This window comes from Equus quagga, chromosome 2 (genome assembly GCF_021613505.1).
Source record: "Equus quagga isolate Etosha38 chromosome 2, UCLA_HA_Equagga_1.0, whole genome shotgun sequence".
Lineage (NCBI taxonomy): Eukaryota > Metazoa > Chordata > Mammalia > Perissodactyla > Equidae > Equus > Equus quagga.
Genome location: NC_060268.1, coordinates 96,795,136 through 96,819,275, shown reverse-complemented (window position 1 = coordinate 96,819,275; position 24,140 = coordinate 96,795,136). Strand labels below are relative to the sequence as shown.

The 24,140-nt window shown below is 40.0% G+C and overlaps 1 pseudogene; it reads left to right on the top strand.

The window, feature by feature from the left end:
• LOC124235179 (olfactory receptor 2AJ1-like) lies at window positions 1–24,140 on the top strand (annotated as a pseudogene).

Genomic DNA, 24,140 nt, shown 5'->3' with positions numbered 1-24,140 from the left:
ATGGAGAGAGGGGAAGCTGGCGGAGGAGAGCTGGGGAGGGCTTTTCAAGACGAGATCTGCCTACAGAGAGGGACACTCTGTAGACCTCTGGAGGTGGACGCAGATGTAGCCAGAGAGAGAGAGAGAGATTTGTGTATGGACATTCAGTCGGCCAAGGTCAGAATTGTTTCAATACAGGCAGAATCTAATCACTTAGGAGTTGGAAATACGGGCATGAAACTCCTGTGTCCAGAATCTCTCACCTCAGAGCGGACTAGGGAGCCCTCTGGGGACAGAATGAAAAAATCAAGGAAATGAGCTCCTGGCATTCACCCTATGCTTCCAAGTGCTTTGGGTCTGTTTTCGCATTCTCTTGAGGTGGATCCGTGCCCATATTAGTAGGACTGTGTGAATCGGTCTTCCTGTGTGTTTGTGTGTGTGTGTGTGTGTGTGTTTGAGAGAGAGAAAGAGAGAGGCTGATAGATTTAGAGATAAATATAGAGATGAGAGTCTAGGGGTGGATTTTATGGCCCTTGTAATATTATCTGCACTAGGAGTTGATATGAGCTCTGCTGAGTATGGCCTGGTCATAAAGAGTGTGCTGGGAGGATGCTGGCACGTGTGCTCAATGTCTACAGCCTTGAGGAAGCCTTGCACATCAGGCACCCCGAGTGAAAGGTCAACTCCATTGCTCGTCCATTTTAGTGATTCCAATATGGTATCTTTGCAGATCGAGGCTAGGTACTCATTCTTGGCACCCTGACCTCCTTTCCTCCTTGTCACAGGAAAAGGAGGTACAGCCCATCTCTGAAGGACTGCAGGAAAGATGAGACAGAAGGTGAAGTGACCCAATCACTTCCTTGAAGGCACATTACGTTTTCAATGATATTTTTATTGTAAGAATCGTAAGTTACACACATCCTGTACCCCTGGGATGTACTCTTCAAAGGGACCTCCTGAAGGGCTGTGAGGAGACCTGGATAAAGGAAGACGGCTAAGGAGCTCAGAGATAATTTGCACTTTCTCTGTAAAACAGGAGGAAAGATGACTGGTAGCTATGAATGCGCATACATATTCAAATGTGAAAAGGACTGAGAGAGCTTCATCCACTTTCCTGAGTGATTGCTTGTGGTTCCTATTGTCCCTTCCTGCCACTTTCTGTATGTCTGCAGTGCTCCCAGGGAAACTCATAGGCAAAGCCTCCAGGGTATTGTGGACTTGATCTTTGAATCGATCATGAATAGCTGGAGACTGAAGCCAGATCCAAAGGCTGCTTTCAAAACTCGAAGTGAGGATGAAAACGCACCTTCCTGGACTCACTTGCTCAAGAAATGTAGCCCCCTGCTTTTTAAGCACACACCAAGCTAAAGTCATGTTTCTACCATCTTTACAATTTCCTATTTATGTCCAAGCTCTTCAGATTTCTATTCATTTTCTTCACAAACACATTGGGAGGAGGTAACATCTCTCTAGCCCTAATTCACTAGAGCATTTCCTCTGCCTCAGAAAATTAAATACAGACAGAGCACCACAATATTGTTTAATAATGAGTCACCCACCAAGAATGCAGAGCTGCTCTAAAGGTACCAAACAACAATGTTGCAAAATATGTGAAGCTAAAACTATTTGAACTTTAAAGAGAAAGACGCATCCACAATTACAGTTGCAGACTTTAATTCCCCTCTCTCAATAATCCATAGACCAACTAGATAAATATCAGCAAGAAAAAAGAAAAACTCAACCAACAGTATTTAATCAACATTTATAGACCCCTCCACCCATGACAGCAGAATACACATTCTCTCCAAGTGCCCAGGGAACATATACCAAGAAGGACAATATCTTGGGCTATAAAAAATATTCAACAAATCTCAAAGAATTGAAACCATACAGACCATGTTCTCCGACTATAATGGATTCAAACTGAAATCAACACTCAAATTCATGTTGCCAAGCCAATATTACCCTGATAGTTAATTCAGATAAGGACACTACAGGAAAAGAAAACTGCAGACCACTATCCCAGTGCATATAGATGTAAAAATTTTCAACAAAATATTGGCAAACCAAATTCAACAGCACATTAAAAGGATCATACGTTATGATCAAGTGTGATTTCTAACTGGGAATGAAGGATAGGCCAACCTATTCAAATCAACAAATGTCTTAGTTCATATTAATTTAATGAAGGATAAAAATTGTATAATCATTTTGATAGATGGAAATAAGGCATTTAATAATATATCACATCCTTTCATGATTAAAAAAACCCTCAAGAATTTGGATATAGAAGAAAAGCACCTCATCAAGCCATATACAACAAACCTACAGCTAACATTATACTCAATGGTAAAAATTTTAAAGCTTTTCCTCTAAGATCAGGGACAAGACAAGGTTGCCCACTCTCTCTGCTCTTGTTCAACATAGTGCTGAAGTCCTAGCTAAAGCATTTAACCCAGACAAAGAAATAAAAGGCATTCAGTTTGGAAAGGAAGAAGTAAAATTGTTGTTCTTTGCAGATGGTATGATTTTATGAAGAAGCCATAAAGACTCAGCAAAATATTGTTGGAAATAATCCACAAATTCAGTCAGGTGACAGAACACAAAATCAGCTCACAAAAATCAGTTATATATCTGATGAAACATCTGAAATATAAAGAAAACCCCATTCACAATCCCATGGAAAATAAAATGTCTAGGAATAAATTTAATCAAGGAGACAGAAGATTCGTATACTGAAAACAATACCTTGAGGAAAGAAATTGAGAAAGCAAAATCAAATGGAAAGGTAATGCACTTACATGGGTCAGAAGAATGAATATTTCTAAAATGAATATTGCTACCTAAGGCTCCTATAGTTTCAATGAAATCCATATCAAAATTCTGAGAGCAATTTTACTGAAATAGAAAAACAATCTTAAAATATGTATAAAAAAAAGTCTTTGTTCTGGGAAGGTGGGCTTTGAGGACGATGGTCTGCCATCTTCACTCTTTGCTGGAAAAAGTGAATAAGCCCTTCTATTCCACCGACTTGCCTCCTGACTTTTTGGCTAGGTTCTCGGCAAGCAGAACAAGCCCATTGCTCAGTAACAATTTCTGGCGACTCTGCCAGGACTCACTTTCTGCTTGTGGCCAGCAGATCTTGGAGAGCACCCCAGGGAAATCCCAGCAGCTTCCTGGGAACTTCTCTTCCGGGGCATGGCCCCTCCACACCCGTTTCAAGCTCTAGCTGTCTTCTTCGCTTCTTTGACGGAATGGAAACGGGAAGTGGGAACAGCGGATCTGCACCTGATGTAGGGTAATTTGCCTCAGCCAGGCCTGCTGCAGACTCCTTGTCTCTTGCAGGAGAAATCCCAGAGGGATATCCCCATCTACGTTGGGCAGTTATTAACAAGAGGCGTAGTTGTAGGACTACCCAGAATCTGTTGGGTCCACCTGTCTGTTCTGTTTGGGATCCTATCTCTGATTTTGGGATCCTGTCTGAGTGTCTAAGTGTCCATGTGTCGGGGAAACTCTGAGATGGAGGGGCTACATCTATTCCCAAGAAAAGTCCTTTGGGCCATTTTTGTCTAAGTTGGCCAATTACAACTACGAGCACATGTCGAAGAGAAATACATATTTTTTAATTTTAACACTGCATGGCTGCAATATTCTCTGGGATCTGGGGAGAAGTGACCCCCAAATAGGTCTTTGAATTACTATACCATTTTACAGTTGGAATTATTCTGTAAGAAGGAGAGAAAAGATGATGAAATGCCGTATGTTCAGGCCTTTATGTTACTTCATCAGGATGACAAGAGAGAAGGAAAAGAGCTAGTGATGGTAATGAGGAGTGGGTCACAAAGAAAAGGCTCTTCTGTGCAGAGGGCTGGGGGTGACAATAAGCAGGATGACATTGCAATATTACAGACACTTCACCAACCCATCGGAGGGCAGGGGCTGCGGGCAGCACCTCCCACCTTCCCTCCCCTACCTCCCCCTGCTTTGGAAATGGTGGATGTGGGAAATGGTCACCTGTTGACTTTGCCTTCCTGTATGATGTAAGGTACACAGTTTGGCCAGGCAGGCACCTCTGGAGCTGGACAATTTCCCTGTGGCAGTTCCCTGTTGGTGTGAATGGACAGGACTACCTAGTTGGTTTTATTTGGATGTATACTCCCTTTTCCAATTCTGAACAGTTTCACTGGAAAAACGATAATCCAGCTTATCTAGAGGACCCCTCCCAGATGACTGAGTTGTTTTCTTCAGTTTTTATGACTGATCATCCAATCCTGGTTAGACGTACACGTTCTCTTGGACATGCTCTTGACACGGGTAGAAAAATGAATGGTTATTGACAGGCTCAAGGGGAAACTCAAAGGCCCCATCTAGTGGATCCAAATGGTGCACCAGACGCTAACACCACTGTACCCACTGCTGAGCTTGCCTGGGACCCAAATGGCATAGCAGGCAGTTAGGCTCAGTCTTCACAAAAGGTGTATTTTGGCAGGCCTTAAAAATGGGATCCCAAAGTAAAAAAGTCAAAACAAGGAACAAGGAATACAACAGAAGCTGATGAGGATCTCTGAGTTCCTAGAGAGAATTTATCAAGCATGCCAGTGGGACACAGAGGTCTGGAGGCTCCTGAAACCCTCCGAGTGGTGAACACGACTTTCACAGGGCAGAGCGCCCCGGTGTCAAGAGGAAATTGCAGCATCAGATGGAGCCCTGTGAATGAATGCTTCCAGGTTGGCTGATATGGCCTTTAAGGTGTACAGCAGCCAGGAACAGAAGACCAAGCAGGAAGATGCCAAGAGGAGCACCAAAAACTCTTAATTATTTGGCTGACTCTGGATACAAATTTTCTAAAAAAAAAAAAAAAAAAAAGGCCCAAATACGTACACAGAAGGTGACATATTTGGGTTTTGCCATTTCTAAGGGACAAAGATAGTTATTGCCAGATCGGAAGAAGGCTGTAGCTTGTCTTACCCCACCCAAAGGCCAGGTGGCAATTTCCGCGATTTCTGTGCATGGCAGGTTTCTGCTGTATTTGGATTCCAAATAATGGCCTAATTGTCAAACATCTGTATGTGGCTATAAAAGGGTTGGATTCAGAGACATTGGACTAAGGAACGACATTTGGCCTTTGAAACTATAAAGACCCAACTAATATCAGCCCCTGCTTTAGGCCTCCCTGACCTTGCAAAGCCATTTAGCCTCTATGTGCATGAGAGGCAAGGCATCGGCCGAGGAGTACCAACACAACGCTTGAAAAACACCCCAGACTGATGGGACAGAGCATTAGGAGGTAGCCATCCTGCCTCTGGGCAGCGACAGCCACGGCAATGCTCACCCTTGTCCAACCCACTACTGTGTATGTGCCACACCAGGTGCTCACTTTGCTAGAGCAAAAGGACAGGCACTGGTTGACAGCTGGTAGGGTGGGAAAATATCAAGCCATCCTCCTAGACAATCCACATGTGAGGTTACAGGTGACCACTGCTTTAAATTCAGCATCCCTGACACCTAATGAAACAGCATGACAACTGGAATGTGACTGTCTACAGGTGGTTGACAGGGTTTATGCCAGCTGCCCTGATTTTAGTGACAAACCCCTAGCAGACCTTGACACAGAACACTTCATCGATGGAAGCAGATTTATGGATCAAGATAAACAGAAGGCAGGCTATGCCATTGTGACATTACAAAAAACCGTGGAGGCTCAGACCTTGCCACCTGACACTTCCGCTCAAAAAGCAGAACTAATTGCCTTAATCAGGCAACCAGCTAATTGCCTTAACAATTGCCCTTGTTATCAAAGGGAAAATGGATGAATTTCTATACAGATTCCCATTCTGCCTTCACCACCGTTCATGCCCACAGTGCCATCTGGAAGCAGAGGAGAGTCCTCACTGAAGATAATAAGGATGTTAAGTTCACTTCAGAAATTTTACAGTTACCTGAAGCAGTCCACTGCCCTTCTGAAGCAGCTGTTACGCACTATCCTGGCCATCAAAAGAGGGAAGCCCCTCGGGCAGGAAGAAACAGATCGGCAGACCAAGCTACAGACCAGGCAGCCAGAGAAAATATTGTGACTTTTCTCCATTCTCTACTCCCCCAAATTGACATATCAGACCTGTTTATTCCCCCAAAGACGTGGAGCGAACAGAAGAATGGAGATTTTCACAGGCACATCCTTTGAGATGGAAATATAACCAACAGTCATGGATTTTAATCCTTGAAAAATTACTATACCCCATTCTTAAGTGTGTGCATGAAAGCACTCATTGTGGGTGAAATGCCACTGTACAATGGACTAAAAAAATGTCCGATGGGGGCACATTTGCAAAAGACCGTTGAACAAGTAGTAAAGGGCTGCCATCTCTGTGCTCAGAATAACCTGAAACCAGGACCAGCACCAGCCCCTGTGGGAGTCCAAAACCGGGGCCCATGGCCGCATGGAGACTGGCAACTGGACTTTACTCGGATGCTATGTGTATCTGGGAATTTTAAATACCTCCTTGTCTTTGTAGAGGCCTTTTCAGAATTGGTTGAAGCCTTCCCATCCCAGATGGAAGAAGCCTCAGCTGCAGTCTGGTCTCTATTAGAAGACATTATTCCCTGGTTTGGACTACTGAATACCCTGCAGAGTGACAGTGAGCTGGCTTTCACATCTAAGGTTACACAACAGGCATCCCAGGTTCTCAAGACACAATAGAACTGACGTGCTGCTTGGAGAAACAGAAAATGAACCACACCCTAAATAGGACCATAGCCAAAATGTGCCAGGAAACGCACTTGACATGGGACAAAGTACTACCTCTTGCCTTGTTCTAGGTCCAAGTGGCTCCCAGAAATGCGCTTAGGTTAAGCCTCTGTGAAATTTTATATGGTCGACCATTCCTAGCATCCACCATGCCCTCTGTTCTCCCCACTGTTTTCAAGAAGTGCCAATGAAATCATATTTAAAGTCACTTAATTCTGTTCTAACCAGAGTACATAAGAATGCTTCTTCCAAGTTGAAGCACACTCCAGATATAACCATCCCCTCCTTCAAACCCAGCGACCAGGTGCTTCTGAAGATGTGGAGGAAACAAGGACTTGAGGACCAAGCATCTGCCAAGTGGACCGGACCTTATGGGGTGCTGCTGACTATGTGCACTGCTGTTAAGTTGGCCAGAGTCAAACTGTGGGCACATCATTTCTGGGTTAAGCCAGCACCCACATCACAGGAAAGCAACCCTTCCATCACTGACACTGACTGGAAAATAGAACCCTTAGAAAATTTAAAATATGTCTTTAAAAAGAATGTTTACCTTATGCATCTACTCCTTTTTCTAAATGATGAGTTTGGCATGGCAAGATAATATGCTCATTAGAATAACTCAAACCTTAGCCTCCGATACCAAGGTGACTAGTTGCTGGGTTCGTCACTCCAGACCTCACTCGGTAAATGACCACAGGTACCCATTAGTATGCCCTCTGTATGATCTTTGGCCCCCATCTTTCCTGGCTTCTGGAGACACGATTCTACCGAGAAACCAAGGATTGTGTACAGTGTTAGAATCGCTCGCTTCTCCTCTGAGATGACACATACTCCTCCATGCTTTTCTCTCCCTTTGAGACTAGATGAAGGCAAAACAAAACACATTGTGACCCCAATACCAGGAAAAACCTTGCCCTTTTGCAGTCAACAACCTGTCATTACACCTATAACATATGATTCAATAGATTTCGTGGGCAATGCTTGGGGAGAAATAATGACCATTTGCATTAGCGAAACAAACTGTTATATGTACTGCAGTCCCTGGGGCTATATATGTAGCACTGAGGGGTGTCATGAGCATACAATTGCCTGTGGAATGTCACAGATTCAGACCAGTGAGCACTGGGTACCTTAATAACTCTTTTTACTCTTCATGTGGCAAAAGAAATAAAATATTGGACCAGTTCTTTAAAGTTATGATATCGAATAATGTGAGACCTCCTCAGAGGGCTACCGGATGGGGATGCATATTTCTTTGGTCATAGCTTGCTCCTTTGGTGGGGATTGCTGCCCACTGACATGTTCTTAGGAATCTGTCTCGCACCCTTATGATCATAGCTAATGAAACTGCTAGGTGTCTCAATAACTTACAGACATTTCTTGACTCTCTGGCAAAGGTGCTGTTAGACAATAGAATTGCCTTAGAGTATGTCTTAGCTGAACAAGAGGGCATCTATGTAATTGCCAATACTTCCTGCTGTTCATACATCAAAACCTCCTCACAGGTGGAAACCAGTATTAATAAAATCAGAGAACAGGTGACTTCGCTCCAGCAGATGCTAAACCATCAAACCTGATTCTTGCCAGGATTAGGAGACTAGCTTACTGACCTATTTTCTTGGGTACCTAATGGAGTTAAATCTATACTAAGGCTTAGTTAAAAGAGGACTAACTTTCCTACTAATCAGTTTACCATTATTCCTCATAATTAAATTAAGAATTAAGTGTATTTCTAAATTAACCTCCAAAATGTCTGTGTCAGTGACTCGACAACTCCCTCTTTAGAGTCCTGGTGGCCCTCCAGCCCATTTTAAGATACAACTGACTCTTTCCCATTCCATGGTCCTCTTATGTCATCTTCAACCAGCAGGAAGTAACCAGATAGAAAATGACAACCCTGTTCCCGATGCCAGCATATGATTAGGCTAGACCACAACTGACAGTGGGGGATTGTTGGTGCCACTCACATAAGCAGAATGAGTTAAACAATAATCTGAATGTTACACATAAGAATTAACCTTTGTTCTTATTATCCTTAAGTTAGATCAGAGTATAGGGCCTTGACCAGTCTCTGAGGCATGTCCAGTCTCTGGGAAAACAGGAACACCAATCGCAAGGCCGGAAAAACAGATGATGATCAGGAACTGAGACCTGATCTTGAAGGTCCACCCAGAGACCAGATGTCTGAAGAAACCATGTTCTAAAACGGGTTTATGTGCGCCTACACATCCTGCCCACATACAACTGTCTGTAGTCTTCATCCTGGGAAGATGGGCTTTGAGGACGCTAGTCCACCATCTTCCATCCGTGCTGGCAAAATTGAGTAAACCCTTTCTGTTCCATTGACTTTCCCCCTTTCTGTTCCATTGACTTTCCCCCTTTCTGTTCCATTGACTTGCCCCCTTTCTGTTCCGTTGACTTGCCCCCTTTCTGTTCCATTGACTTTCCCCCTTCCTGTTCCGTTGACTTGCCCACTTTCTGTTCCATTGACTTGCCTCCCGACTTTTTGGCTAGTTTCACAATAAGCAAAATGAGCCCATTGCTCGGTAACGTTGGTGAAGATAGGGAGAAAAGAGAATTTTGTGAACTGTCAATGGGAATGCAAAATGGCGTAGCCACTGTGAAAAACAGTATGAGCTTCCTCAAAAAATTGAAGAACTGCCATATGATCCAGAAGTCCCACTTCTGGGTAAATATCTGACAGAAGCGAAAACAGGATCTCACAGGGACATCTGCACCCCCGTCTTCAAGGCAGCAGGATTCCCAATTGCGAAGATATGGATACAGCCTAAGTGTGTTTGTCAACAGATAACTGATAAGAAAGATATGATTGCATATGTGCATTTACATTGTATATACACATGTACACACGGTGGAGTATTACTCATCTATGATAAGAAGGAAATCTTGTCATTTGCAACCACACAGATGAGCTTTAAGTGTATTAGGAAAAGTAAAATAAGTGAGACAAATACTGTATGATATCTCTTATATGCGGAATCCAAAAATGCCAAACACATGCAAACAGAGAGCAGAGTGGTGATTACCAGCATCTGAAAGTGGGGGAAATAAGGAGATATTGATCAAGTGATACAAAATTACATTTATAAGATAAATAATCTCTGGGTATCTAATGTATAGCATGGGATTGTAGTTAATAAGCATGTATTATATTCTTAAAAATAAGTGTAAAACAAGGAGGAGAAAATAAAAAAATAGAGGAGAGTCAATGGCATTGAAAGTGTAAAAGCAATTGAAAATGATCTACAAAATCCAAACTGGTTTTTTGAAAAGATCTATAAAAATTATAAACCATTAGCCTACTAACCAAGAAGGAAAAAACAGACAAGTCACAAATTATCAACGTAAAAAGTTCAAAGGGGTTACTCCTTCCGGTCCCGTGACATTAGAAGGGTGAGGAAGGCACAGTAGGCAGCGCTGCAAGGTCAGAAATCGATGCCTTAGATGGAACAGACAAAATCCTTGATGATCCGCCCAAAACTCACACAGGAAAGATAGATTATCTCTAAAGACATAAACAAAGCTTAAGTGCATATTGTGAAGCGAAGTAAGCCACTGTGAGAAGTCTAGATCGTGCATCATTCCAATTTTATGACATTCGGGAAAGGAGAAATCTATAGAGAACTTAGAAATATCAGGGATTGCCAGGGGTGAAGCGGGAGGAGGAATGGGTTGATTATGTGAGGAATAAGAGAATTTTTAAGGTGGTGAACTTCTCTTATGATAATGGTAACATGACATTATGCACTTATCAAAAACCCACAAAACTTTAAAGATCAAAGAGTGAACCTTAATGTGTGTAACTTTTGCAAAAGTCATTTAAGATGTTGGTATATGCAAGAAGACATGCAGACTGAGACAAGATAATCTAACTGAATTACAAATTTATGAAGTTACTTCATTGAATGAGATGGAGGGTAAGATGCTGACCTGAGTAACTTTGGAAATGATTGGAGTCTCTAAGCCTAGACTCTAAGGCTAAAGGCAACGGGACCTGCCTGTATGCACTGCACTCTAGTGATAAAGTTGTTTCCCACAGTGTCATAGGCTGGGCATTCTGACACTGCTGTAAATGAGTAATGGGATTGAAAAGGAGCTGCCTCTATGTACTGCGCTCTAGCGATAAAGTTGTTTCCCACAGAGTCACAGGCTGAGCATTCTGAAGCTGCTGTAAATGAGTAATGGGATTGAACAGTAAGGTGAACGAATGGTGGGTGTCGGGAGCCACGTTTCAAGATGCTAGACTGGAGGTTTGCAGAGAAGCCAGGGTAACAGATGCAGGTGGGTTAGAGCTGGATAGTTATCTAATCATTACAGACTCATGTTTAGCATAAAATGTGGACACATTGCTACATATGAAAACATGTGTCGGAAAGTTTACATACACACATTTATCTCCTTGCTCTGTCAGTTGAGAGGGCCTAGAAGCCACGACACCCCACAGTGGTAACAAGCACACCCAGTGTCTAGACCTTGGTTTCGAACACCATTCTTTAGTGAAGGGAACCAGAGTTCCTAGAAGAAATAGCTGATTCTATGATTGTGGCTGGAAATATTCAGATAAACTTGGAGCACCTCATAGTCCCAGGAATTAAGGCAGTTCTCCCCAAACCCCACCTTGTTTGGCGTAGGTCAAAGGGACACAGGAGTCAGTTAAAAGAGCTCCCATAAGAGTTCATACTAGATATACATATGATTTAATAAACAAATAAATGGGAGGGGAGAAGGAAAACGTTTCTCGTGCTGAAGAATTCCAATACTGTAGGCGTACTTCACCCTCAGCGTGGAGGAGTGCGACTCCTCACTCCTTAAACTTGGCCTGTACATAGTGACTTTATTCCAAAGAATACAGTGTGAAAAAAGAGGGGAAAAGAGAGTAACTTTACAGTGGGAAAACCTAACAAAAAACTGCACCGTCCTATGGTCAAGGTCAGCATCCATAGTGATAAATCATGTTGATGTCCTTGATAGCATGTAATGAGAATGACATTTTCCATGTGACCTTCCTCCCCAAAGCCCCAAAAACAGCCCAATAATGAGAAAAACATCAGGCAAATTATAATAAAAGAACGTACTACAAAATACTTTATTAATACTCCTTGACAATGTCAAGGTCATCAAAAACAGGGAAAATTTGAGAAATAGTCACAGCCAAGAGGAGACTATGGAGACATTACAACTCAAAACAACGAGGTACCCTGGATGGGATCCTGGAGCAGAAAAAGGACGTCTATTAAAAACTAAGGAAATATGAATAAAGTATGGACTTTAGTTAATAACAAAATATTGACATTGGTCAATCAATTGTAACAAACCTACCAAGTAATATAAGATGGGAATAATAGAGGAAAGTGGGTGCAGTGTACATGGGAAGTCTTTATACTCTTTTCTCAATTTTTCTGTAAATTTCAAACAGTTCCATGAAATAAAGATTATTTAAAAGAAAAAACCTTTTTTGTTGAGTTAAACTTTTCCATTTTGCTGAAAAATTAATGTAAAATATTTAATTTCATGAAGTGATGCAAAGATTAACATTCTAATGTAATTAATTTGCTGTCTACTTTTGGTCTATGTTAATGTAAATTAAGTGTCAAGGAAAATTGAGGCAATGTATTCATTCAAGTTTTAATCTCAAATAGTTGTGGCCCCATTACCTGGATATTTGAAAACATGCTTAGTGTTAGTTTTCTCTTTGGTCTTCGTAGTTATGGATGCAATTCTTCATTGCACTTTTCCATGTGAGAGTGGTATATTATATTCCTCATAAATGGAGAAAATCTACAATAACATTTGTGAATGAACTCCTTGAAAAGAAAAAAAAGAAAGTAAGTGAGCCAATTATTTTGTAGTAAGCTCCTAAACCCTTAAGGAAATTTAACAATATATATAATATACATAAACAAAAACCACAGCAACAAACAGGTTGGTTAACAGAGTTAATTTCTGTTTTTAAAAAATTTGCTCTTTAGCTTTTCATAGATATTATTCTCAAACAACCTTAGCAGCCCTGAAGATTAACTGATTGAAATATGTTTCATCTATCTAAGGTACAGCATGATGACCATGGTTAAAATTTCTCTCTTGCATACTTGATAGTTGCACTAACAACAACAGATATGGTAACTATGTGAGAGGAAGGAGGTGTTAACTAACTTTATCGTGGCAAACATTTTGAAATATATACATCTATCAAATTATCACATTTTATACCTTAAACTTACCCAGTATTATATGTCAATTATATCTCAATAAAACTGGTAGAAAAAAAACCCAGCATCATGTGAATAAAAAAATAACTGGGTACTATAAATGAGGTATAAAACTAACAATCACAAGGACATACGATAGGCAAGATAACAATGTGGGGCCGACCATGGCCGATAGTTGAATAAGGGATCAAAAAGCAAAGAGCAGAGGACACCTTGGCACCGGTGTGTTATGGATGACCAGTCTGATTGTGGTCCCCAGGGGAGCCCAGAGTGTTATGGAATGCACTCTGGAGAAGACTAAAAGCATTGTTGACTGGTTCATAGGTCCATTTGGGCCACGGTCTATGGATGGATACTGTTGTGTAACCAGAGCCACTTTTGTGAGAGGGAAGGAAAGGATCCAGGAATAACATGGACCGTGTGGTGCCACAAACACTTCAGAGGGAAGGTGAACGCAATTTACAAAATGGGCATGGACCTCGGCACCCTTAGAGTGAGGTATAAGTGCTACCACCAAGGGTATTGCTTCATTTGTAGAACCAACAAAGATAAAAACGTGGGGAAAGGAAAACTGATGCCAGGGACCATCAGGAAAAACAATCACAATCCATCTCCTTATTTGGTGTTTTGAGTCAATTTCAATTCCCAGAGTTCATTCCGTGAAAAAGAGGCCAGATCACCTGGAAGAAAGGTTCCTCAATGCCACAGTAATTACGCATACTCACTGCATACCAATCCTTCTCCACAGAAACTTGGGTCGTGGACCAGAGTGGATTTGTCACCTTGGGATTCTATTAAAAAATACCATAGACAAGGTGGATTAAACAACAGATGTTCATTTTCTCACAGTTCCAGAGGCTGGAAAGTCTAAAATCAAGGAGCTAGCCAGCTTGGTTCCCAGTGAGGCCTCTCTTCCTGATTTGCAGAAGGCTGCTTCTCTCTGTGTCCTCACGTGGTGTTTCCTCAGCGCCTGTGAAGAGCAAGACTGTGAGCTCTGGCCTCTCTTCTCCTTGTAAGCGCATTCATCCTATAGATCAAGGCCCTACCCATATGACATAATTTAGCCTTCATAAGTTCTAGAAAGGCTCTATCTCAAAACCCTTCTCATTTTGGGTTAGGGTGCCCGATATAGGAATATTGGGGAATGCAATTCAGTCCACAGCACAGATAAGGACACACTAGGGAATTCAAAGTCCTCAGATCTTTTGAGAGCTCTTGGCTACAGAGCTTGAGCTGACACTAGAGGGCACTCTTTTATAATGGAGCACCGCCCCTCTCCTCACTACTCCCACTGACATGGGAATTTTGTGCTTCCCATCACATGTGCCTTAAGCCCTTCTGGATAGAGTTCCAAGTTCCCAGTTCAGGATTGATGCTTTTATCACGGACACATCAACAATTCCTTTAAAACTAAAGGTGGGCCCACCAGCAGATGTTTTGAACTCCTCATGCCAGCATGCTCCTTGTGGGAAAATTCCAAACTACCTTGTAACTTTATACTTGAAGGAAACCATAGTTTTATTAATCGGGTCACTCTTGCTGGATGTCTTCTGTGTGCCCCTGTGCTACAGGAAACTGCAAAGTGCTTGGCACAGAAATGCAACCTGCTGTAAGTGTCATTGCCAGTGGGCAGGAGGAAATTATTCACGTAATTTGTCATTTATATTTGCACTTGCTTTGTATCATGCATAGTCAATATCCTTAGAAGGTGAATTAAATCACTGTGTTTAACTATATAAAAGCTATGTCCTTGATAATGAGAGTTAAACATATACAACATATCAAAATTTATTGAAACCAACCAAAATTAGATTTTTTTTGGCATTTCTTAAGTCAGGAAGGTTATTTTTACTTTCCAAACAACAGGACTTATATTCTCAGGTCTAGGAAATGGAAGGACTGAGTCTGCAGATGGAAACATAACTTAATTTGGAATTATTAGTGCATTTAGTTTAACTTTACTGAGCTGTACACTGAAAAAATAATGACCTCCTTAGACTATTTCCCCCAAGGTAACACTATAATACGAAATATAATACAGACTTTCATTAACTGTGAAAAGGCACTTTGTGCAATGACAGTGTTTCCCCTCGAAGTCATAGAAACACAATCTTTACTGGGTAAAACAGAGAAAATAAAAATCCTCAATTCATCACCCAACTTCAGAGATAAATTAATTCATTCTTCACTTCCAAGAGGATATAAATCTTTAAGGAATTTTCCTCTCGGATCTGCTAGAGCTGACAGTGTCCTAGCTTGTTGAACAAATACAACCACAGCTGCAGAGAAGGGGATGCAAATCCACTCTCAAGGATGTGACATGACTCAATGAGGTTACCTGGCAGGAGGAGCCGACCTCTCCCGTGGTCATTCCCTTTGCCCCCACATTTTCTATCCACTCCATACTTGAACACCTATCAAGGTGGATAAAGCAGTGCAAAATGCTCACTCAGTCCCTAACTCCATTGCTGGAGCATCATCATTGTACTGACAGAATCTTCAGAGTATTAAATTTTCCTTTTCCTCCACTAGAGACTGTTGAGCTTTCATCCATTTAATGTCATTGTAGATATTTTATCTGCAAGACGAGGTAATTCCTCATTTTAAATTTCCATCACCTTTTGTATCCTTGGTCAATTTTGCTAGAAATTATCCTTTAGAATCATCTTTGCATAGGTTTACAAACATTAAACTTAGTGGAAAATAATCTCACTTGTGTAATATGACAATATAGATAGGAATTATAATTAAACAAATAGTTAAATATTAGGGAAATATTTTTTATATTTTATTTAATTGACACATTTAATTGATCTTTCCATGTAATAATCTAAGCACTATTAGCCTGCTGACTAGTCAGTTTTATTCATGATGACTAATAGTTTTTATACACTTATTTTACCTAAAAAGAAAATAGATATATCTCTTATCTCTATTAAAAAATGAAAGCTAATGGTTTTGTAGTTGATAAAATACTTAACCTACAAGTAGAAACTTCAAATAAGAAAAAGTATTTTAGAGACTGGAAATTCATGTAAGTTATAATTTTTCTCTAAAAACATGTGAGCCTCTCCTGCATAATGTAAGCAAAAATTAGCCTCAAATTGCTATGTTTTTATGCTATATCTGTTTACCTTATCAAAATTAAAAAATAAGCATCTGTTACCAAAACCCCATTAAATTGATACTTAAATGTGCAACTGGAGTGAAAGCAACACAAATGTCGGTAGATGGAATGAATTAATAAATTAAAAGTAGTATATGCATACAAAGGAATACTATTCAGCCTTAAGATGGAAGGAAATTCTGACACGTGTGACAGCATGGATGAATGTTGAGGACATTATGTTAAATGAAATAAGCTGATCACAAAAAAACCCAAATACTGTATGATTCCACTTATCTGAGGTTTCTAGAGTAAATTATAGAGACAGAAAATAGAATAGTGGTTGTCAGGGGCTGAGGGGAAGGAAGAATGAGGAGTTATTGTTTAATGGGTGTAGAGTTTCAGTTTGAGAAGATAAAAAGAGGTGTGGGGATTAATATGGGTGATGATTGCACAGCAATGTGGAAATACTCAATGCCACTGTATTGACAGTATACTTAAAAATGGATAAAATGATAGCAAAAACTAAGGTAAGAACTTGCCCAACACCCTACAGTTACTAAATTATCTATTTATTTTTAAACAGGGTTAAAGTTCTGTCAGTCTTCCACAATAGGAGAGACGGAAGTAATAGACAGCAAGAAGCAGTAAAGTGAAAGAAATGAGTTAGAAGGTCTTGTGGTCCTTCAGGAAAGTGATACTCAGGCTACAATGGAGGTTTCATACCGTTCCTAGGGGTACAGACGGCATGTTAGAGATGTGAGGCGGTGCAGATGACAAAGTTTTGACAAGTCCAAAATGCATCTGACAAAGAAGAAGTGAACTTCCATGATGTTTAGCTTTAAAGCAGCAAGTGAAACCCTCAAGTAGAATTCAGGTCAGTTTTAAAGGTGGGACTGGACACCCTTTTCCCCCACAATACACACACCCATGTGAAATAGCCATCCTTTTTCTTCCTAAAGAGCATCATGGTGCCAAATGGAGTCCTGATGTTGGGTGAAATAGGTAAAAACTTATGGGGAAAATGGTGTTTACTTAGAATGTGAGTTCTATAATCAGAACTTCAGACTTGAAGCTTTGGTGAATCCAGATAACCTTGGGAATGCTGACTAATCTCTGTGAGCCCCGTACAGGTCTTGGATGATCACAGAAAATAGTGGCTCTAGGATGCTAATAAAGGCAAACCACTTACAGTGTCTCCTGATCTTTAACAATGCTTAATAAGGCTTAACTATCATAAAAAACAAGCAAATTAGCTGAATGTCTTTGCTATATTCCCTTATATACTCAAAATTTTGGTGATCATTTAATTGACTCATGAATCTATCAAAAATGAAAATAAGCAGAATCATTAAGATAAAGCAATTCTGTATTTTTAAATCTTCCTCTCTGTAATACACAGTCTGTGGAATAATTAGGTTTGTCAGTTGACTCCGCAAAACACCCAGAAGACTCTCAACACTGGTGGCAGGTCGGGTCCACCGAGTGGTCTGCCCTGGAGCTGCTATCCAGTGTAAGAGACACGCCATACACAGAACCCTTAACAACGCTGTACTCTCAGGTCCTGAAAAGTGGAAACAAAATATGCTACATACAAAGGGGATCATGGGGAAGGGGTCAGCGAAGGCAGGTTTTTTTCCTTCTACAAAAGCTTAATCTCACGTTGTTCAGCTAATGCTGATCGGACCGTCTCCCTCCTCTCTGTCGCAGCAGGACGTTGCGCTGCACCTGGAGAACGCTGGTCTGCCTCAGCGCCCCCATTTCCTTCTACACAAGCTACCACCATGTGTTCCCTTCACTGCCTTCTCTGGGTTCCCCTGGAGACACGGCTCCTCATGTCATCTTATCCAAGGGTGGCTGTTTTCCCTCTGAGAAGCCACACTGTGCACGACTTCAAGGCAGTAGGTGTCCTCCTAATTTCTCCATGCTTCTCCCAAACTGTTTGTTCCCCTTCTCCCTGAAAACCTGCAGCTAATTTGAAGCAAATACCTTGATTTGACTGGTTGAGGCATCACCCCCCACCTCACAGTCGCTGTGGAGAAAGTGACACTGAAGTAGACCCCTGAGTGGTGTGAGCAATGGCCAGACACCATCGAAGAGGAGCCTGCTTGTAGCATCTGAGGTGCCAGTGAGCCAAGTGTCCTAAAGGTAAAACCAAGCAAGATTGTCCTTTCCTGGGTGTGTAATACTGGTAAAGTTTAATGGGGTGAGAGAAAAGGACCTTGGCTGGACATCAGGTCCAGGTCATGAAGAGACACACAGGTTATGTTCAAAGTGCAAAGAGCAACTCTAAACACAGACAGCGAAGCTGTAGGTCAAACACAGTCCTGACAGAGCTGTCCAGTTGTGAGCAAGAAAGAGAAGGAAGGAAAACAGGTACAAAACAAAAAGATTCTCCATAGAGGGAGGACTTTAACTGAAATTTTAGATGTTGGGGGACCTCAAAGCCCTAGTAAATAATGGAGAAGACTGTTTATGTGGAAGAAAGAACATAGGTTGGAGCAAACACACAAGGAAGACAAGGTCTTGTAAACACAAATTCTTCAGTTTCACTGAAAATGGAAAGTAAAGATAGAGAAATTTATGATTTTTTTAAAAAAAGTAATTGTACTGGAATATGCATGGAATGTAACCCAGCAGAGTATTTGCATGCTCAAAACTGTGTTCCAGGAAGGGTGATCCAGAATAGAGCAAAAAGTGCATTTATATGGGGAGAAATTGGAGGCAGAGAATTACTTGAATTATCATTACAATATTATAAACTTTGAATTTCTATCTCATAAGATCAAGTGCTAACCATTTTGAATAAAACATACTGGAGTTATACTAGGTCCACGACCCTAAAAATTTACAATTCAGTAAGAATGTTAAGGATGGGAAACAGTTATCACAGGGAAACTTCCTGCTTTTGCCCATCCCAGATCAGTTTTGAATGATTTCAGTGAGTTATTTCTCATTAATAATTCCACATTGTCATGATCAATAAGACATTACACTGTGGCTCACAGCTTTCTGCTCCACAATCCCGGGAGATGGCTCTCTGTCTGCTTTCTCCAGGAAGAGTGCAGGGCCACCCACCGTCACAGAGATGCTAGCCAGCAGGATGAAGGAATGAGAAGTGTGTGCCTCCAGTCCACCACGCTTTTGTTGTAATTGTCCACACTCCACCGGCTTCAAGGAGGGCTGAGAAGTGTGTGATTTTATGTGGGTGGTGCTGAGCCAATACAGGTCTGCTCAGCTGAAAGTGAAGGATAGAATAGATGCTTTCCAGCTGCCGTGGCTGCACAAGGTATGCAGCCCCAGAGAGGAAATAATCCACGAGGGGCACTGACACAGATAGAATAGACAGGAGATGGCGATTTGTGGATGGAAAAGAGTAGGCATAAAGAGAGTCTGGGTGATTTTCCGATTTCTACCTTGGGCAATTGCACATGGTGGTGCCATTCCCTGTTTGGGGGAACGCATTTGGACAGTTCAGTGTCGGACATAAAGAATTTGATGTCACTGTTAGATACTAATCACAGGATTGCCTTAAATTACAGTGGAAGCAACAAAGGCTAGACGTAAGATCACCCTGCAATAATTTTCTGCATATGAGGTAGTGCCCTGAAAAGTCAGAAGGGCGAAAAGTGGTTAATGAAAACATCAAAAGGCTAGCAGAAAATGAAACTGTGAGCAGCTCAGCTGATTTCTTTCAGAATAAGGAGCAGTGCTTTGCTCTCTCACACACATCTGTGTGTGTGCACATAGGTGACAAGCCCACTCACACGTTCTCATTCAACACACTGAGTTGATTACTCCCCAGAGAGCCTCATGGACCAATTTTATTTCACTAGGAAGTGAGTACGATTATACTTCCAATGCACTTCATTAAATGCACTTTACTTTACTCAGTTGTGTTCTGTCACATTGTGAATCTTTTTTTCTTTTTTTCTCTCCCATTATCTCTTTCTCTCTCTCTCTAGTATAGAATAGCTTAAATGCATATTTAAATCATGAAGAAATAATAATAGCACAGTAATAAAAGATATATTGATAAAGCAAAAGTAGAAACAGTAATAAGTTTAAAAACAATAATAATCATTGTTTCTGAGTACTATGCGCCAGGCTCTGTTATATGAGTGTGTGTGTGCGTGCATGTACGCATGTGGGTTTATGTGTATGTGTGTTATTTGTGTCTCATTTAATCTTCAAAAAAACCTTATGAGGCAGGTACTGTTATAATCCTGATTTGATAGAAATTTATTTCAGATATAATTTCAAGTCTGATTAGTGTTTTGTATACAGATGGGACAAAAAATAAAATATTTGGGATAGCATATTTGCATTAAATTTTCTTGTTTGTGTCTTTTCAAATCATTAGGGAAGTTTTAATGCATATTGCTATTTTCTTAATATAACTATTTGAGTCAATAGTATACGAATTTCTAGACTAGTTAACGTCTATCATACATCAATTATATCCACATTCCATTTCAATTCCTTTAAATAAGTAATGACATTATTTCTTCTATATTTAGGGCAATTCAGTGTTTGACCTCTGCCTCCCCTGTGAAATTCCATTGCATTTCAGTAAATTATCAGTAAAATTCAATTATTGTGTATCAGTTGGTAACCAACCCAGTAAGTCTGATACTTAAAAATTTTCTAATAGAATTTATAATTATTTTATCAAGCGAGTCATTGATATTCCAAGTATTTTATAAATGTTCAAAAAATAAAAATGGTCTTATCATATAATGCAAAATATAACTGCATGAATCAAATAATATTCCACAGGACTTTCATACAAACATTTTTTTAAACTAAATATTTTTCAGGAAGAATTGATTTGATGTTTTTTCTCTTTTATTTGTCTTACAGTTAAAGCTTAATGTAAAGACATAATGTAGGAGCATATCAATAATTGTTTAACCTAATAATGTGTAGTCTTACCAGTATTAGTAAACAGTAGGCCTCTAGTTAAACCTAAATTTAAAAAAATATTCTGTATTATTTATTTGTGCAATGAGAGATCTGGAACTGATGTGAAATAATATTTTTCAGTCTAGTTCTGCAAAAATTAATGGATATATATTACATTTTGAAATTTTTGATAAATACATCATGATAAAAATGAATTGAGTGTAGTGCAATCGCTGAGTAAATGATACAATCAGACTATTTTTTTCAGGAGAGAAACATTTGGAATATGACTTTATAGCTAGAAAATGATTTCAAAGCAGGGGTGAAATCAATGGACCATTTGAATAATAACCAGCTAAAAAGAGTTTGGTTCACTAATTGGAATAAGGCTACTACATCTGAAGTAGTTTCATAGACAAAATCAAACAATTTGGCTCCTTACACAAACCAGTTGGATTCCTGGTGAAATTAATTTAGGGACCCACATAACTTATTCATGAACGAAGCCTTTGTTGATATGGGTGTAAATCTAGCACGTGCATTTTAATCAGAAGTAGTTATTGTTTGAATACATTCGGATATGCCTAGAAAACAATTACTGTCTATTCTTTTCTCGCGTTAAATTTTCTCAATATGAAATGGCCCGCATGATTCATGCCAATGTTATTCTGTTTCTTTTTCCATGACCACAGTCTATATTGCCTTAAAATAAAGAGTCTATCCTAAGCTAAAAACAGTCTATGTAGAAAATAGTAATAAACAAAAGTTACTTTTTCACTGATCTGACTGAACTCATGGATTGCCTCTTTCTAGTGATAAATATTTTGCACATATAGAAAGACGCAAAATCTCAATTTTACACACGAAAATTTTCCTTGAAAAAATCTTATATCCAAAAACCTCTTGGCTTCTATTTATATTGAGGAATAGGTCATACATACTGAATTTGCACAAAAAATTATAAAGCTAACAGTTAAATAAGCACTATCCATGTAAAAACAATATCATTAACACTTATGATCTCTCAATAAGGAATTAATAAAATATAATTCAACTCAAAATATAATTCAAAATATATAAGAATATATAATGACTATTGATTTTGACTGAACAAAATTTTTATTTTTTCAGACTTAAAATATGTGATCTTTCCAATTACCAACATAGATTAAGCCAGTTTTTGTTACAGCATTGCATTATTATTATCATTAGAAAGACTTAGAAACAATGCATTCCATTTTCTTTAAGCATTATCTAAATAAAAATTGCATGAAAAATTGAGTTCCATGGCCCACTCATTTATCCACGTATTTCACCAATGTCATTGAGCAGCTGCTATGTGCCGGGCACTGTTCTCAGTATTTGACTTTTTGCAGCGAACAAAACAAAGATTTACCATTGTGAAGGTTAATTTCCGGAGGGTGAGATGACAATAAAGAAAAAATATAGCTCATATGTTTATTATTTAATCAGCTGAAAGGTGAAAAGTGATTTGAAAAAAAGTAAAATGACCACAGTAAGGAGGATCAGGAAAGTGGGGCTGCTGGTGGGAACATTGTGATTATAAATAGGGTCTTCAGGGGTAGACGTGGAGGAGAAGGTGATATTTGGGAAAGGACTGGACTTGCGTAAAGAGTATGGAATTAAGAGTTTGTGACTATACAGAGAGCTAAGTGTCCACTCAATATTATGAATGTCATCACCAAGTTCAAACAAATAAATACTCGTCTTTTAAAACACTCCTTTTCAAAAGCTGGTTGAGAGTTCCTTGACTGATGGCAAACTATGCATCACTAGCTCTCTTTTATTTTGCGGAGAGGTGCAAATGAGTTTCAGATTTACACTGTGTTTTCTTCCTTTCCTAATTAGCTCTTATTTCCTTACATTTTTATTTTTTAGGTTAACACAGGAAAATACAAGATAAGACATGAGAATCACACTTTCACCTGTGACTTCATTCTGTTGGAACTTTTCTCTTCTTTCCCCGAAGTCTGCTTTACTTCTCCTTTGTATTCATTATTTTTATTATGATTGTAACAGAAAATACAGTCATGATTCTCCTTATCCACAAGGACTCATGACTCCATACTCCAATGTATTGCCTGCTCAGCCATCTCTCTTGTATGGATATCCTGTAGATTTCCAATATTGTTCCCCAAAGGATCTCTAACTTTCTGTCAGGTAGCAGAACTATTTGTTTTGCAGGTTTTGGCTTCCAGATGTGTCTATCCCTCACCCTCTTGATGGTGAGTGCCTTCTCCTGGCAGCAACGTTCCATGATTGCTATGTAACCATCTGTCACCCACTCCACTATCCCGTTCTTATGAGTGACTATGTCAGCATTCTCATGGCTAGAGGGTCCTGGCTTGTTAAGACTGTCAGCTCCGTAGTTCATACAGCTTACACACTCCACCCTCTTTTCTGTGGCTCAAGAGCTATTGATCACTTTCTCAGTGAAGTCCCTGCAATATTGAAATTTTCCTGTATGGACACAACACACTATCAACAAAGAGTTTTTGTAAGCGGCATCGTTTTCCTGCTCATCCCTTTCTCCCTAATCTTTGCTTCTTATGTCCAAGTTCTCCTTACTTCTCCAAATGAAAACATCTGAGGCACAGAAAAAGTCATTTTTCACTTGTTTTTTCCCTACGGTTGTGGTCAAAATGTACTATGGACCATTTATTTTCACTTACATGACACCTAAGTCATACCACCCTCCAGGCCAGGGGAAGTACCTGGCTAGACTTTATACCATTCTCACACTCACACTCAACCCTATTATCTACAGCTTTCAGAGTAAAGATGTTTGGGCAGAAATTATAAATGTGTTCCAAAAAATCTTTCCACATACAAATAGTAGAAAATTCTTGAAGAGTGTGTTGTATTTCCTATATTCAATAGCGAGAAGAAATCCATTATTAGTTTCTCCTGAGAAGAAAATCAAAGTCTCCATCTCTCTAAGATGAGCCTTTAAGTAGTAGAATGTGTTTCCTACAGCCCTTTGGGTCTCCTAGACATAAGCCCCAGTGGTTTTCAAAGCCTCATGTTTTGAGAGTTCATCTCTCCAGCGCAGGTCCCAATGTTCCAGGTGCCTGATGTGGAGCACAAACCCCCTGCTCCTCAGGAAGACGCTCTGGATTTTGAGATCCATCCCAATTTTGGGCTGCTGTACTGA